Source organism: Macaca thibetana, chromosome 3 (genome assembly GCF_024542745.1).
Source record: "Macaca thibetana thibetana isolate TM-01 chromosome 3, ASM2454274v1, whole genome shotgun sequence".
Taxonomy (NCBI): domain Eukaryota; kingdom Metazoa; phylum Chordata; class Mammalia; order Primates; family Cercopithecidae; genus Macaca; species Macaca thibetana.
The window spans coordinates 151,507,259-151,524,939 of NC_065580.1; positions in this window are offsets into that span (position 1 = coordinate 151,507,259).

Consider the following 17,681-nt stretch of genomic DNA (forward strand, 5'->3'; position numbering starts at 1 on the left):
TTCAGGACAGTCCAGGAGTGGGCTGACTGTGGGAGAGGCTCTGTTAGGTTCCATGAAGCTCCCTGGCTTTCATAAATCCCTGGGAGGTCTGCAGCAGCGGAGGTGGCGGAGGCGTGGCCTTTGTCTGCACTTTTTATTCTTTAACTTTTGTTACAGTGTTACATACAGAGAAGTGCACAGAGCAGAAGGGATGGCTAGCAAGTTACCACGACGCCCGGCAAAGCAGCAGAACTCTGGACATCCACAGCCCTCCTGGCGCCCCGCCAGGGCCACTCTGTTTTTCATCTGGGTGAGTTTCCCACAGTGGTTTCCTCTGTTCCCCACGCGGTAGTCACCTGCATCACCGTCATCAAGTACAGCTGCAGCCTGCTCGCTCCCACGCCTGCTTACTGTGTCGTCTGTCTGGATTTCTCTCCCCTCTGCTGGTGAGCCTGTGGCCGTTCCCCCTTCTTCCACGTCTGAGCACACACGCGTGCACCTGTCTGTGGTATGGACCTAGGACATGAATTGCTGGGTTGGCACCAGCGGACATGCTTGGCTTTAATGACCGGGGGCCAGGCAGTCCTCCAAGGAGGCAGAGCCAGTTCACATTCGTGCCCGCCATCTGCTGGGGTCCTTGTCACTCCACGGGGTCATCGACAATGCCATAGTTTAGCCATTCTGCCACGTGGTGGCATCTGACTGAGCTTTAACTTGTGTTTCCTTGGTGGGTCCTGAGGCTTTTCACCCTCTGACTTTTTACCACACATTTGAATGTCCTCTTTGGTGAAGTTGGACATGTCTGTCCCCTTTCCCACTGTGCCGTTTCCCTTCTGGATTTGCAGGACTCCTGCGTGTTGTCTGTAAGACCTCCAAGGCTGCACGCACTGCAGACACCACCCTGCACTCCGTGGCGAGTCTGTTCACTTTCTTTTCTATTTTTTTTTTTTTTTTTAATATTTTTGAGATAAAGTCTTGCTTTGTTTCCCAAGCTGCTGTGCAGTGGCAGCATCTGGGATCACTGCAGCCTCCGCCTCCCGGGTTCAAGTGATTTTTGTGCCTCAGCCTCCCAAGTAGCTGGGATTACAGGCGTCCACCAAGACACCCACTAATGTTTGTATTTTTAGTAGAGACGGGGTTTCACCATGTTGACCAGGCTGGTCTTGAACTCCTAACCTCAGGGGATCCACCTGCCTTGGCTTCCCAAAGTGCTGGGATGACAGGCGTAAGCCACCACACCCAGACCCTGTTCACTTTCTTAATGGCATCCACTAGACAACAAAAGGTCTGAATTCTAACCTTACCAGTTTACCAATCTTTGCCTTTATGTTTAGTGCCGTTTGTGTATCTCAAGGTCGTAACTATATTTTCTTAGAAAATTTTATTTTGTCGGCCAGGCACGTTGGCTCACGCCTGTAATCCCAGCACTTTGGGAGGCTGAGGTGGGTGGATCACGAGGTCAGGAGATCGAGACCATCCTGGCTAACAGGGTGAAACTCCGTCTCTGCTAAAAATACAAAAAATGAGCCGGGCGTGGTGGCGGTGCCTGTAGTCCCAGCTACTCGGGAGACTGAGGCAGGAGAACCTGGGAGGCGGAGCTTGCAGTGAGCTGAGACCACACCACTGCACTCCAGCCTGGGCAACAGAGTGAGACTCCATCTCAACAACAAAAAAAGAATATTTTGTTTTGTCTTTCACTTTGGAGTCTAGGATGAAACAAGGATTTTATCAGTCAGCTTTTGCTGGATAATGAACCACCCCTCAACTCAGAGGTTTCAAATAGCCCATGTCTGGGCGGGGCTGGCTCTCCGCTGGTCTCTGCAGATGAGCGTTTGGCTGGAGACTCAACGCGCCACTCAACTGTCCTTTGTTTCACTTTCAATTTTTCCCTCTATCTGTGGCTTTCCACATTTTCCCTCGAGGTGAGGGTGAGGTTTCCTTTTAGTTTATCCCGCGTGGTGTGTATGGGGCTTCTAGAATCTGGGGTTTGGTATCAGTTTTACATAATCATCAGTCGTTACCTCTTTACATATGTCTTCTGCTCATACTCTCATTCCTTCCCTTCCAGGACTCAAATCCCACCTGTGAAGCCTCCTGCTGTGGCTGGTGCCCTCTCTCTCTGTCACGGTTTCTAGTCTTTGTCTCTTGCATACTTCACTCCGCTAACCTAAAGCACTTGCCCGTTACATGAATAATGCACAGTAACAGTTACGCTGACTGACCCATAAATACCCTGGCCCAGCCCCAGGTAAACTGCAGGACTTCAAACTGAGTTGAAAGGGAAGCCCCAGGTCGGGGTGCTGGCCAGGCCTCTGCCCTGCGGGGCCCGCCCGTCTCGCAGGCATGGTGTGCACTGTGTGTGATGTGGCACCTTCTGACACTCAGCCTGCAGAGCTGATGTGGAGGGTTGCTGGGGTTCGTCCTTCCTCACGGGTGGAGGGTAAACATGTCCACACAGGAGGAGCTCTGGTCCTCTCACTCTGTAGATCCTAACAGACACGCAGGCCCCCCAGCTGGACCTGGTCTCACTCTAGATCCCAACAGACACGCAGGCGCCCTAGCTGGACCTGGTCTCACTCTAGATCCTAACAGACACGCAGGCCCTCCTGGTCTCACTCTAGATCCCAACAGACACGCAGGCCCCCTAGCTGGACCTGGTCTCACTCTAGATCCTAACAGACACGCAGGCCCTCCAGCTGGACCTGGTCTCACTCTAGATCCCAACAGACACACGGGTCCCCCAGCTGGACCTGGTCTCACTCTAGATCCTAACAGACACACAGGTCCTCCAGCTGGACCTAGTCTCACTCTGTAGATCCTAACGGACACACAGGCCCTCCAGCTGGACCTGGGCTCACTCTAGATCCTAATGGACATGCAGGCCCTCCAGCTGGACCTAGTCTCACTCTAGATCCTAATGGACATGCAGGCCCTCCAGCTGGACCTGGTCTCACTCTAGATCCCAACAGACACACGGGTCCCCCAGCTGGACCTGGTCTCACTCTAGATCCTAACAGACACACAGGTCCTCCAGCTGGACCTAGTCTCACTCTGTAGATCCTAACGGACACACAGGCCCTCCAGCTGGACCTGGGCTCACTCTAGATCCTAATGGACATGCAGGCCCTCCAGCTGGACCTAGTCTCTTCTTCTCCAGCATCCCATAGAAAGTGGTCTTGGGCTGGTGCCGAGGGAATCTGTGCGAATGAGTGAGGAAGAAAGCACCTTCTCTCTGCTCTTCATTGGAGCCCTTCTGGGAGAGCCCAGGGGCCTGGGACAGCGCCACTCCCTAAAAGCCAAGCCATACACCCAAATCCCAAAGCTTCCTGAGATTCCGAAGACTTCTGACTTACATCTCATTTTTGCCCTAGGAGGTTTGAGGAGGCAGCCTCTGTCAGACTGAGGGTGAGTCACTTCCGGGTTTATTTAAAGTCTGATGCTCCTAGTGTGAAATGTCCCCAGCTAATAACTGTCTGAGAAGAACTGGAATGTCGTCTTCCTACGCTCTGTAAGCCTCAGGTTCCCCCACACCCCCAGTCACCTGAAACGGCAACCTCAGGGCATCAGACGGCCGCTCCACCTTCCTGCTCAGAAGGGCATTGCGTCATCCTGGCTCTGAGGCTGCTCCCAACAGGGAGGCACATCTTGGGCCTGCTGCCCAGGAGCTGCTCTTCCCAGCCCTGCACGGTGACGTACTTGCCACTCCAGCCTGAGCTCGCTCACTAACACCAGCTGCTTCTCCCCAGCTCTACATAAGAGCCTGCGACTGACAGGAGAACACTGTGGCGACCTCGTATCGTTTTTGGAGTGAAGAGGCAGCGAGGCCGGCAGATGGACAGAGGGACGAGGCGAGCAGCGGACCCTCACAAGGAGTCAAAGCTGGACAGAGAAACTAAACCCAGAGAGAGCAGGCAGAAGGGAAAAGCAAAATGGGACATCAGTGAGAGAGAGCAGCCGTGCAGTGAGAAAGCCAACAAAACGGAAACCCAGTTCTTTGAAATGATCAATAAGATTGATAAAGAAAACACAGAGGGGAAAAATGAGCAATGAGCAATGATGGCTACTTTCTCAGGAAAGAAGGTGCGGACACCCGGCAGGTCTTACAGGCACCAGAAGGTTACGACAAGGTTCTCATAAGCAATTTCATGCCTGGTGAAAGCGCAAATTCCTTGAAAAACATAACCTATCAAAATTGACACACACAGATATAAAAACTCTGACATACCTACTGCCATACTATATCCATTACAGAAATTTAACCTGTAATTAAACAGATTCCACAGAGAAAACTCCCAGCCCTGAGGGGTCACCGATGCGCTCCAGCAAACCCTTAAGGATGAAGAACAAATGCAGTGTTGCCCGTGTTCCCACGGAAAGCCCTGTGCTCAGAAATCCTAAACCCGGTTCCGGCCGCGTTCGCACGGAAAGCCCTGTGCTCGGAAATCCTAAACCCGGTTCCGGCAAATCAGACTCAGTGACATATGAAAAGGTGGCTGGGCGCGGTGGCTCACACCTGTCATCCCAGCACTTTGGGAGTCCAAGGCAGGACTGCTTGAGCCCAGGAGTTCAAGACTAGCCTAGGTAACATAGCAAGATCCCATCTCTACAAAAATGTTTACAATTTAGCCAGGTGTGGTGTCATGTACCTGTAGCCCCAGCTGCTCCAGAGGATGAGTGGGAAGATCGCTTGAGTCTGGGAGGTCAGGGCTGCAGTAGGCCATGATCTCGTCATTGCACTCCAGCCTGAGCAACAGAGCAAGACTCTGTCTCGAAAACAAATAAATAAATAAAATTAAAATTAAAAGGCCAAGACCAAGAAAAGCTATCTCAGAAATGCAAGATTGTTTTGACATTCAAAAACAATCAATATCACTGGTAAAATAAAAAACAAAAACCATATGATCAACTCAATAGACTCAGAAAAAACATTTTTCTTTCTTTTTTTTTTTTTTTTTTTTTTTTGAGACGGAGTTTCGCTCTTATTGCCCAGGCTGGAGTGCAGTGGCACGATCTCGGCTCACCACAACCTCCACCTCCCAGGTTCAAGCAATTCTCCACCCTCAGCCTCTCAAGTAGCTGGGATTACAGGCATGTGCCACCACGCCCAGCTAATGTTTTACTTTTAGTAGAGACAGGGTTTCTCCATGTTGGCCAGGCTGGTCTTGAACTCCTGACCTCAGGTGATCCACCGGCCTTGGCCTCCCAAAGTTCTGGGATTACAGGCGTGAGCCAACATGCCCAGTGGAAATAACATTTTATAAAATTCAGTTTGTTCACAATAAAAACTATCAACAAACTGGAAGCAGTAGGTTCCCCAGTCTCGTAAAGCATATCTGTGGAAAACCCTCGGCTAACATCAAAACTTCCTAGTGAAGTCACCTGGCACTCAGCCACCTGCCTGGAGAGAGGCGGCATCTTCACTCAGAGGTGCCGCAATAACTGGGCATCAATAGGGAAAATAAGGAACGTTGGCCCTTCTTCGGTGCTACACATGAAAGCTAATTTGAAGCAGGTCATAGATCCAAAGGGAATGGGGCACAAGGGGCACAAACATGATCACACTTCTAGAGGAAAACACAGGAGAGGCCTCCGGACCAGGCACTGGTGAGGATTTCTTGGGCAGAACTGAAAAATCCCACTGATGTAAAATTAAACATTGACAAATTGGACTTTAAAAAAGTTAAAAGCAATTTCGTGCAAGATGGAATAGACAAATTTGGCCAGGCATGGTGGCTCACACCTGTAATCCCAGCACTTTGGGAGGCCAAAGTGGGCAGATGACCTGAGGTCTGGAGTTCAAGACCAGCCTGGCCAACCATGGCGAAACCCCATCTCTACTAAAAATACAAAATTAGTCGGGCATGGTGGCACATGGCTGTAGTCCCAGCTACTCAGGAGACTGAGGCAAGAAAATCGCTTGAACCCAGGAGGCAGAGATTGCAGTGAGCCGAGATTGTGCCATCGCCCTCCAGCCTGGGTGACAGGTGAGACTCTGTCTAAAAAAAAAAAAAGAAGAAGAAATAAAGAAAAAAGAAAGAAAGAGACAAATTCCTTGAAAAACACAACCTACCAAAATTGACACAGCAGATATAAAAACGCTGAATATCTGTGACAATATTGCATCTACCACAAATTCATCAAGAGACACCGTCAAGACAATGAAAGAGCAAGCCAGAGTCTGGCAAAGACGTTTGTAATACATGTATATGGCAGAGGATTTCTGTACAGATAGATAACGAATTACGAGTAATTAAGAAAGCGACAAACAACTGAACCAAAGCATTGACAGTGCCTTGAGCAGGTGCTTCCCAGGAGAGCACATCCGGGCAGCCCTAAGCATTGAACACGTGCACAGAATCAGCATTCATCAGAGGAATGCAAATCAACACCACCGGGAGACACCACCACACCCCCACCAGGAGTACGAACGTTAAAAAGACTGACAACACCAAGCACCAGCCGGCGAGGACGGGGAGCAGTAGGAAGTCCTGTACGTTGCTGTGGGAGTGTGAACGGTACAATCACTTTGAAAATCATTTTGACAATTTCTAATAAAGTTAAACGTATGTCCACCCTGTGGTCCAGCAATGCTCCTTCTAGGTGTGTGCCCAAGAGATGGAGGCATCTGTCTACAAAAAGGCTTGAGAACAATCTTCACAGCAGCCTTGTGCATTACACCCCAAACTGGAAACAGTGCCAGCATTTAGCAAGAGGAGAATGGATACGCAAATCAGGGCCCACACACGGGGTGGGGTACTGTGGTAGGCACAAACACTGCGCAAGTCTCAAAGCTCAGATTGAGTGGATCAGTCAGATTCTATAGCACAGGACACACCGAGGGACTCCACTTTATTCGAAGCTCGAGAAAGGAAAAACGAGTCGCTGAGCTAGAAATCAGACTGTGAGTATCTAGTAGGGGTAGGGTGGGGAGCTGCTGCCTGGGAAGGGGCAGGAGGAGACTTCCTGGGAGATAGAAATGCTCCATATTTTGCTCGAGGGGTCAGTCACATAAGCGTATATATGTGTGAACTCTACTGTGCTGTAAAGTTACAGTGGATGCATTTTACTGCCTGTAAACTGCACCTTAACATAAAATACAGCAGGCACCCCTCAAAGTCCAAACTAACATGCACAAGTATATAAGCAACCTGAGGGGCGTGGGTGGGAGCGGAGCTGCCCAGGGCACAGTGGAGCATGACTCAGGCAGAGCGAGGCTGCAGCTGCCGCAGGAACGCCCGCCGCCCACCCTGAAGTCAAGTAGGACACGGTGATTTCTCCTAACTCGAGAATAGCAGGGATAGCTGCGGCTTGGACTTTGATTTCTCTCTCAGGCATTAATAATAGAAAAGGCTCATAATGTTCGGTGTGGAGTATTTTTAAATGGTTGGCATTTCGAAAGTGAATTCTCTTTACTCTGACTTTTCCGTTGTTTTCTGTTTTTTCCTCCAGCTTTAGTGAGGCATAATTGATACATAATTACATGTAGTTACGCTGACCCCGTTTTAAAGTGCACGGCCTGTTGAGTTTTGACACATGACACCCTGAACCCATCTCTGCAGCTCTCAGAGTTCCCTCCCTCCTCTCGTGGTCCCTCCTTCCCCTTCCTCCTCCCTTCCCTCCCTCCCCTCCCTTCCCTCTTTCCTCCCTCCTCCCCTCCCTCCTCCCCGCCTTCCCCCCTCCCTCCTCTCCTCCATCCTGTCCCTCCTCCCCTCCTCCCTCCTTCCCCTCCCTCCTCCCTCCTCCCCCCTCCTCCCCTCCATCCTTCCCTCCCTCCTACATGTCCTGGATCCACAGCAAGTGCAGGTCTGCCTCCTGCCACTGCTGGTGAGTTTGCTGTAGGATTCTGGATACATGGGATTATACTGTGTAGACTTTTTCATCTGACTTCTTTCATTTGGCAGAATTATCCTGAGGTCCACGCATCAGTACTTCCTTCCTTTTCATTGCTGAGTGCTACAGTCATGCGTCACTTAATGACAGGGAGACTTTCTTTTTTTTTTTTTTTTTTTTTTTTTTGAGACGGAGTCTGGCTCTGTTGCCCAGGCTGGAGTGCAGTGGCCGGATCTCAGCTCACTGCAAGCCCTGCCTCCCGGGTTCACGCCATTCTCCTGCCTCAGCCTCCCGAGTAGCTGAGAGTACAGGCGCCCGCCACCTCGCCCGGCTAATTTTTTTTGTATTTTAGTAGAGACGGGGTTTCACCGTGTTAGCCAGGATGGTCTCGATCTCCTGAACTCGTGATTCGCCCGTCTCGGCCTCCCAAAGTGCTGGGATTACAGGCTTGAGCCACCGCGCCCGGCCGACAGGGAGACTTTCTGAAAGATGCATCTGTAGCAGTTTCGCTGTTGTGAGAACATCAGAGGCAACTCACACACACCGGGACAGTAGAGTCTGCGACACACCTAGGCCATTAGTGCAGCGTGTCACTCCTGGGCTGCACACCTGTGCAGCATGTGACTGCACTGAATACTGCAGGCGACTGTAACACAGTGGTATTTGTGTATCTAAACATAGAAAAGGTACAGTAAAATATGGAATAAAAGAAAAAAGTAGGGGATAGTGATGTCAGTGAAACAGCTGACTAGAAGCCCCCAGCACTGGTGTCCCTCACAAAGACCCAGAACAGTAAACAAGCCAGGAAATGGTTTTTCTGTTTTTTTGAGATGGAGTTTCATTCTCATCGCCCAGACTGGAGTGCAATGGTGTGATCTAAGCTCACTGTAATCTGTACCTCCCAGGTTCAAGTGATTCTCATGCCTCAGCCTCCCAAGTAGCTGGGATTACAGGCACCTGCCACCATGCCTGGCTAATTTTTTATTTATTTTTTATTTTTAGTAGGGATGGGGTTTCACCATGTTGGCCAGGCTGGTCTCAAACTCCTGACCTCAGGTGATCTGCCTGCCTTGGCCTCCCAAAGTGCTGGGATTACAGGCGTGAGTCACTGTACCCGGCCACAAGCCATGAAATGTTAATGAAAATCCCCACAGAGAGCTCCAGAACACATCAGAGGAGCCACAGCAACCCTGGCGAGCCCAGAAATTCGTGATAATCACAAAAAGAACATAAGGAAACGCCGGGACCCTGCCACCCCATCCCCTAACCAGGGTCAGCTAGAAGCCAGGAAAATATCTCCCTTCAGTGAGGAGGTAATCAAAAGGACCCCAGCAGCCCCCACCAACACCGTGGACACCCACCACCCTCACCCTTGGGGTCCCCTGCAGTCCTCACAGGCGCGAAGCCCAGGGTGGAGTGAGCTGCCTGGAGGCCACACCGCGGTGCTCCCGCCGGAGAAGGAATCGACACTGTGTCTGCCCCCATGGCCCTCTCGGTGCCCTCCTGGAACTGGAACTACCGTGGAGTGTCTTGTTCCTGGGGGAGCAGCCCCAGCTCCCCTTCACCCCTGAGGCTAACCCGCTGCCCAACCACCCCAGCCCAGTGGCCCCACATCCCCCAGCCAAGCTGCAGGCAGCTGTTACACCTTCTCTGTGGGGCCAAGCAAAGGTGGGACCACTCCACTACCCGCTCTCGCCCCCTCAGGCTGGAGCTAAAGCCATAAACTGCCTCGGGGAAAACAATACCTTGGTTGCTTAGAGCAGTTGTACCTCCTGGAACCCAAGTTGAAGAAGCACTCTGCATCCAGGAAAATGATGCCTGGGCCACCCAGGACAGTCCCGTCCCTCAGGCCTGAGCGGAAGCAACAAACCACCCCAAGGGGAATCGGAGCCTGGCTGAGCGGAGCAGCTGCACACTCCAGGGCTGAGCTGAGGCAGTGCCCTACATCCCAGAGAAACAGAAGTAGCTGAGCCCAGACATCCCACCCTACAGGCCAAACAACTCAACTGCTTGCTTCCTTGGAGCTGAACTATCCCCCTAGAGTCTAAGGAATCCCCTGGCTAGTCTTCCCATTACGGGGAAAATCAGAATAGAAGAACCCCAACAGCCCTTGAACTGAGGACGTTAAAAACCTACACTGTCCCCACCAGTGTCACAAACTCCTACAGCCTAGGCTACTGGGGGTCCACAAGCTGCAGAGACTATGCCACTGCACTGATCTGGAAACAGTCACCATACCCTTCCCAAATGGCTCGCTAAAATCCACTGCAGGTAAAAGCTTTTCTCTATGAAAGCCACTCTAGAAAGTGAAAGAAGCAACTGTTCCACCAGATACATAGACATCAACACGGGGACACAAGAAACAGAAAAGGACAAGGAAATATATCACCAAAGGAACAAAATAACTCTCTACTAACAGGCCCCAGTGAAGAGGAAATCAACTAACTGCCAGAAAAGGTACTCAAAACAATGATCTTAAGGAAACTCAATGAGATACAAGTAGATAAGACAAGTCAACAAAATCAGGAAAACAATTCATTATGTGAACTAGAAATTTAACAAAGAACTGGAAATAATAAAAAGAGCCAAATAGAAATCCCATAGCTGAAGATTTCAAGCAATGAAATAAAAATGACAATAGATAGCTTCAATAGCAGACTTGCTCAAGCAGAAAAAAGAATTTCTGAACTTGAAAACTGGTTATTTGAAATTACCCCATCAAAGAGAAAAAGAAATGAGAATGAAAGAGAGTGAAGACAGCCTACAAGGAGTATGTAACACTATTAAGTGAACAAATGTTCATGTAATGGGAATTTCAAAAGTAGAAGAGAAGGAGAAAGGCAAAGAAAACCTATTTAATGAAATAAGAGTTAAAAAATTCCCAAGTCTGGGGAGAGATATGAACACTGACATTTAAGAAGCTCAAAGTCCCAGAGTAGATTCAACCCCAAAATGTCCTCTTACAGGCACATTATAGTCAAACTTTCAAGTAAAAGAAATAATCTAAAAATGTCAAGAGAAAATCAAGTCACATATAAGGGAATCCTCGTTAGACTGACATAAGATTAGTTATGTTCATTCTCTCCTGCCCTGTAATGGTGCACATGCCTGTGGTCACAGCTACTTGGGAGGCTGTAATGGCAGGAGAGAATGAGATAAGATATTACAGGGCGGGAGAGAATGAGATAATATATTCAAAGTGCTGAAAGAAAAAAAAAGTCAGTCAAGAATACTATACTATATATTCTTCAGAAATGAGAGAGAAACAAAATATTTCCCAGAAAAGCAAAAATTGAGGGAAATCATCACCATTAGACTGATCTCACGAGAAATGCTCAAGGGAATCCTACATCTGGAAGTGAAAACGTGACAATCACTATCATGAAAACACACAAAAGTATAAAACTCACTGGTAAAGCAGATATACAAAAGAGAAAGAGAAAAGAATGAAACCCCATCACTACAAGAAACCACCCAACCTCAATGATTAACAATGAGAAGGAAGAAAGGAACAAAGAAACAAAGGATCTACAAAACAATCAGAAAACAACTAACAAAAGCATAAAATAAACCCTCACCTACCAATAATAATCCTGAAGGTAAATGGATGAAATTCCCCACTTAAAAGACACAGACTTGCTGAATGGATTTTTTTTTTTAAATGACCTAACTATATACTGCCTGTTAGAAACTCACTTCACCTATAAATACACATACAGACTGAAAGGAAAGGGATGTAAAAAGATATTTCATCAACCCAAAGTGAGCAATAGCAGCTATATTTCTATCAGATAAAACAGACTTTAAGTCAGAAACTAAAAAGAGATGAAGGTCATTATATAACGATAAAGGGACTGACTCCACAAGAAGATATAACAATTGTAAATATATATGCACCCAACACCAGATCACCCAGATATATAAAGCGAATATTATTAGATCTAAAGAGAGAGAGAGACTCCAATATACTAACAGTTGGGGTCTTCAACATCACACTGTCAGCCTTCGCCATATCATCAGATAGAAAATCAACAAATAAGCATTGGATTTAAACTATGGTTTAGACCAAACGGACCTAACAGGCATTTACAGACCATTTCATCCAACAGCTGCACAGAATATACATTTTTTCCTCAGCACATGGAACATTCTCCAGGATAGACCACATGTTAGGCCACAAAACAAGTCTCAACAAATTTAAAATAATTGAAATACCAAGTTTCTTCCTCTCCTCTCCTATCCTTTCCACTCCCTTCCTTTCTTTTCTTTCTTTCTTTCTTTCTTTCTTTATTTGAGACGGAGTCTCGCTGTGTCGCCCAGGCTGGAGTGCAGTGGCCAGATCTCGGCTCACTGCAAGCTCCGCCTCCCAGGTTTATGCCATTCTCCTGCCTCAGCCTCCCGAGTAGCTGGGACTACAGGGGCCCGCCACCTCGCCCGGCTAGTTTTTTGTGTTTTTTAGTAGAGACGGGGTTTCACCGTGTTAGCCAGGATGGTCTCGATCTCCTGACCTCGTGATCCACCCGTCTTGGCCTCCCAAAGTGCTGGGATTACAGGCTTGAGCCACCGCACCCAGCCTCTTTTCTTTATTTTTAAGAGATGAGGTCCCACTCTGTTGCCCAGGCTGGAGTGCAGTGGCATGATCACAGTTCACGAAGCCTCAAACTCATGGACTCAAGTGATCCTCCTCCTCAGCCTCCCAAGTAGCTGTGACCACAGGCATGTGCACCACATCTAACCAATTAAAAAAAAATTCTTGTAGAGGTACAGTCTTGCTTTGGTGCCCGGGCTGGTTATGAGCTCCTGGGCTTCAAGCAATCCTGCCTTGGCCTCCCAAAGTGCTGGGATCACAGGCATGAGCCACCGCACCCGGCCCCAGCTAGACTTTAAAATTTTAGCCATGCTAGTGTGAATGTCGTGGTGTCTCATCTCTGGTTTGATTTGCATTTCCCTGATGAATAATGATGTGCAGATCCACACTGATCTTTGATCTCATCTCCAACATCTGGTGAGCTACTTTGAGGAAAACAGGTAAAAACTGAGATGAGAAGAGCATAGGGAGGAGTGTCCATTGGGGGAAGAGTTGAACCTTGGAGTTGATTTGTCATCCTGTTCTTAGCCACCTCAGAGTCTCTGGGAATCCCAGGGTGCAGTGCCTGCCAGGGTCTCACATGACATAGGGGTGCCCCAACCTCACCCGCCCACCTGCCGACCGACGGCTTCCTGACCAAGCCCAGTGGGTTAAAAGAGGATGGTGGATGAAGGGGATGTTTCCAAGAGGGCACTTTGATAATGTCTCTCTGGTCCAAGTGGCCGACTGGGAGAGCCATAGAGGATGCCGTAGAGGATGTGTGGGAGGAGGGTCACTGTGTGGGTCCCCTCAGTGGGGACGGTGTGGGTCATGTCACCCTCGCTGTGGGCCCTGGGGACCCTCCTCTCGGGCTGCTCAGACCCACCCCCTGCCAGGTCCCAGGTGGGGCCGATGAGGCCATTCCACTGCCACACAACATCTGCATCAGAGACTAAAGTAACACAGCTCGAGGCGGGACGGGCTGGCTCTGCCCAGTGCACCATGTAACAGCAAGGACAAAACTACACAAATCCCGGCCGGCGCGGTGGCTCACGCCTGTGATCCCAGCACTGTTCGAGGCCGCGGTGGGAGGATCACTTGAGGTCAGGAGTTCCAGACCTGCCTGGCCAACCTGTGAAACCCCATCTCCACTAAAAGTACAAAAATTAGCAGGGCGTGGTGACACGTGCCTGTGATCCCAGCTACTCGGGAGGCTGAAGCAACGAATCACTTGAACCAGGAAGGCGGAGGTTGCAGTGAGCAGAGATCACGCCACTGCATTCCAGCCTGGGCGACAGAGCAAGACTCCGTCTCGAAAAAACAAAAAAAAAACAAAAAACAAAAAACTGCAAATCCCCATTAAACACAAGCAGCTGAGTCTGCTTTGCACTCCGTGTCAAGGTCAGGCTGCCTCTGGGGACCCAAAGAGACACGGATCCGTCAAGGGGTTTGCTTCCAAGAGAGGCCAGGTCCATCACAACGTTAAAGCCACATTTTCTTAATCCAGTCTGTCACTGATGGATATTTGGGTTGATTCCAAGTCTTTGCTATTATGAATAGTGCCGCAATAAACATACATGTGCATGTGTCTTTATAGCAGCATGATTTATAATCCTTTGGGTACATACCCAGTAATGGGATGGCTGGGTAATATGGTACTTCTAGTTCTAGATCCTTGAGGAATCGCCATACTGTTTTCCATAATGGTTGAACTAGTTTACAATCCCACCAACAGGGCAAAAGTGTTCCTATGTAAATGACGAGTTGATGGGTGCAGCACGCCAACATGACACAAGTATACGTATGTAACAAACCTGCACGTTATGCACATGTACCCTAGAACTAAAAGTATAATAATAAAATAAATAAATAAATAAATAAACCCCAGAATTAAGTAACAAAAAACAAAACAAAACAAAACAAAAACAAAAAAAACGTTAAAGCCTGACCCACCATGGAGCCTTCTTGTCAATAACTTTCTTTCCTTTCTTTTAAATGCCAGTGGAAACATCTGTCTCTCCCGACACTTTGCCTGATGTGGACAGTTTCCAGGTACTTGAGGCTGCTGACCCAGTCACTCCCTGCCCTGGAAGGAGATACTGCTGAAGGATGTTAGGTCCTTTCCTTGAGATGTGCAGGTATTTAATTGTGCGAAAGCATGCAGTGATTGCTTCTCTGTGAGGTCTTTATGGAGGACTCTGGTCTTGGCAATTCTGGGGTCTAAGGAGAGACGAGTTGGGCTCAGCCTCTTCCTCTCACCCCACGTCTGCTGCCCAGCCATGCTGGAGGTATCTGCCATGTCTGCCACAAGCTCAGAGAGGAGAATTAGAGAGCCACAGTAGAGGATGCAGGGATCTTGAGCAAAGCCATGTCCTCTTCAGCAAACAGCTCTCCTCTCCTCCCTCTGTGGAAATAGCTCTCAGACTGGTCGCGAATCCGAGGTTGACCAAGGAGCTGTTTGGGGGAACACCAGGTGTCTTGGATGATTTGTGTTGGGAGGTTGGGTGATTTATAAAGGAAAGGGGTCTATTTGGCACACAGTTCTGCAGGCTGTACAAGAACTATGGCACCAGCATCTGCTTCTAGTGAGGCCTCAGGAAGTGTCTACTCATGGCAGAAGGTGATGGGAGCAGGTGCGTGCAGACCGTATGGTGAGAGAGGGAGCAAGAGAGAGCGGGCAAAGGAGGTGCCAAGCATTTTAAACAATCGGTTCTTGTGAGAAGGAATAAAGCATGAAAGCATTCATGACCACGAGGACAGCACTAAGCACTCACGACCCAGGCACCTTCTGTCAGGTCCCACCTCCAACACTGGGGTTCAAAATTTCAACACGAGGTTGGGGAGACAAATGTCTGAATTATAGCACCAGGCAAGTGCCATCGCAATGAGGGTTACAGGCTGGCACTTCCAGCAGCCCCCAACATCAGGAGGAGGCAGTGTCAGGAGACCAGGCTTGAGAGGGTCTCCAGGTGCACGTGCCGGTGCTCTGCCATCTCCACGTGACCTGCAGACGGAGGAAGAGAGGTTCCCACCTTGGGCAGGTGGCTCAGCTGAACATGACGCTCAGCGTGTATAATTGGGATTTGCATAGTTTTTTTTTTTGAAATGAAGTCTCCCTCTGTTGCCCAGGCTGGAGTGCAGTGGTCCAATCCCGGCTTACTGCAACCTCTGCCTCCCGCCTCCTGGGTTCAAGTGATTCTCCTGCCTCAGCCTCCCAAGTAGCTGGGATTACAGGATGGATCCTGGTGCATCACAGGCAGTCCTGGAGAAAGTGGAGCTGGGGTCCTCCTGGAGGGAGACGCGTGAGTGTTGGAGTGGTCCACATCCAGGCAGGGGCGGCCTGCAGATGGGATGGGGGACAAGACCATGACTCCAGCCCCACGGGAGTCTGAGGAAGGAACACATAGGTGACTGGGAGGGGCCAAGTTCAGTCCACGCTGTGTGATTGCCAGCTCCTCCCCAGACTGTCCCAGAATTGCTCCAGGGGCCATGGCAGCCCGGAGGGAACAAGGCATAGCATGGGCAACAGGCCCCTCTGTCCGCCAGGAGCAGCCAGGGCCATGGGGGCCTGGGACAGGGTCGCGCTGGTTCCTCCATCCTGGGGGGGCTGGAGTCACCCTTGCTCTGGACACGGACCTGCATTCCCTGCCTGACTCCCCGCTGGGAGCTTCTGGCAGCTCCTTCGATGCCAGCAGAATTGACCCCCGGGCTCGCGGGGAGGATTCAGAATCAGGTGGGCTTGCTGGCTTCCCAGAGGCCCAGCGTGCAGCCGGCTGGGGAAAGCACAGGGTGCTGGGTGGTGGAAACTCGACTTGGATGACCCACTCAGGGCCAGAGCTGTCCCAGCCAGGGAGCCCGACCTCGCTGCTTTCAGAAGTTTTAGCCGAGGGAGTGAGGACTCTACCAGGAGACATGTTAGGTCCCCACAGTTGAAAGCTGAGGGTGACCGTGAGGGTTCTGGGAAGTGCGTCCTGCTGGGGGAAGGTCCCTGCGGACGTTACTGTGGTTCCCAGGTGACCAACCCTCACGATCAGGGTGCTGCCCTCTTGCCTACATTCTGGGGGGAGCCCCCTAACCAGATCCCTTAGTGGGGATGGTGTGGGTCACCTCTCTCTTCAATAAACCCTTATCTGCAAAGCCTTGAGAGGCTGCAGACGCTGCCCCCCCCCTTGTGAGGGCCCAGCCGCAGGAGCACAGCTCAGAATACTGTTCCTGCTCCAGGGGCCCATGTGCAGCTCGCCGACCTGATCCCGCCCTCCCCCGCTCGCCACAGCCATAGTTAGGGCGCTCTGAGCGAGTGAACTTTAGGGTACATCCCAGGATGCCAGATGCTGAGAAGGGAGATTGCTGGGACTGGGAGAGGAACGGGCATCATCTGGAGTCCCGGACTGGGGCTGGGGGTAATTTTCTGCTCCCCCAGTAAGAGAAGGGCTGACCTAGTCTTGTGGGAGTATCTGGGAAAAAGTGAACAGTGCTGTGCAGTCAGCGTGTGGCTGTGTCACTTTGGTCAGACTCTCTTCCTATGCTAGGGGAATTCTCACGGTCTGGAGGCGGAAGCCCAGGCAAGCCAGCGGGAGGCAGGCAGGCAGGGCTCCCCTGTACCTCAGGCCCAGTACCAGCCCCTTCCACGCTGCTGCAGGCTGCTCTGGCTGTGCCTGTCAGGATGAGGGGGTTCCCTGAAGCCCTGGCTCCACCCTGAAAGCCCATGCAGCTCCTTGCCATGAGCAGAGGGATTTGTGTCAAAATACTGCTTCGGATTGCATATCCATGAGCGAGACCAGCACTCCAGGCCATGAGCTGAGCGTGTCCTGTGGGTCTGTGTGCTTGCTGGAAAACTGCCAGAAATGGCTCCAGGGTAAGAAATAAAACGTTGTGTGTTCATTTTCCCCAACTGGGGTTTTGTTTTCTCCACAGAGAACCACGGATTATAGAAGTGATGCTGACAACAAACCAATCTTTGATGTCTACCTGGAAGATGCAAAAAGACAGCAGGTGGGTGAGGCACAGCGGCTCATGCCTGGAATCCCGCACTTTGGGAGGTGAGGCGGGCTGATTACCTAAGGTTGGGAGGTCAAGACCAGCCTGACCAACATGGAGAAACCCCATCTCCACTAAAAATACAAAATTAGGTGGGTGTGGAGGCGCATGCTTGTAATCCCAGTTACTCGGGAGGCTGAGGCAGGAAAATCACTTGAACTTGAGAGGCGGAGGTTGCGGTGAGCTGAGGTCATGCCATTGCACTGCAGCCTGGGCCACAAGAGCGAAAGTCTGTCTCAAAAATAAATAAATAAAAAGACAGCAGGTG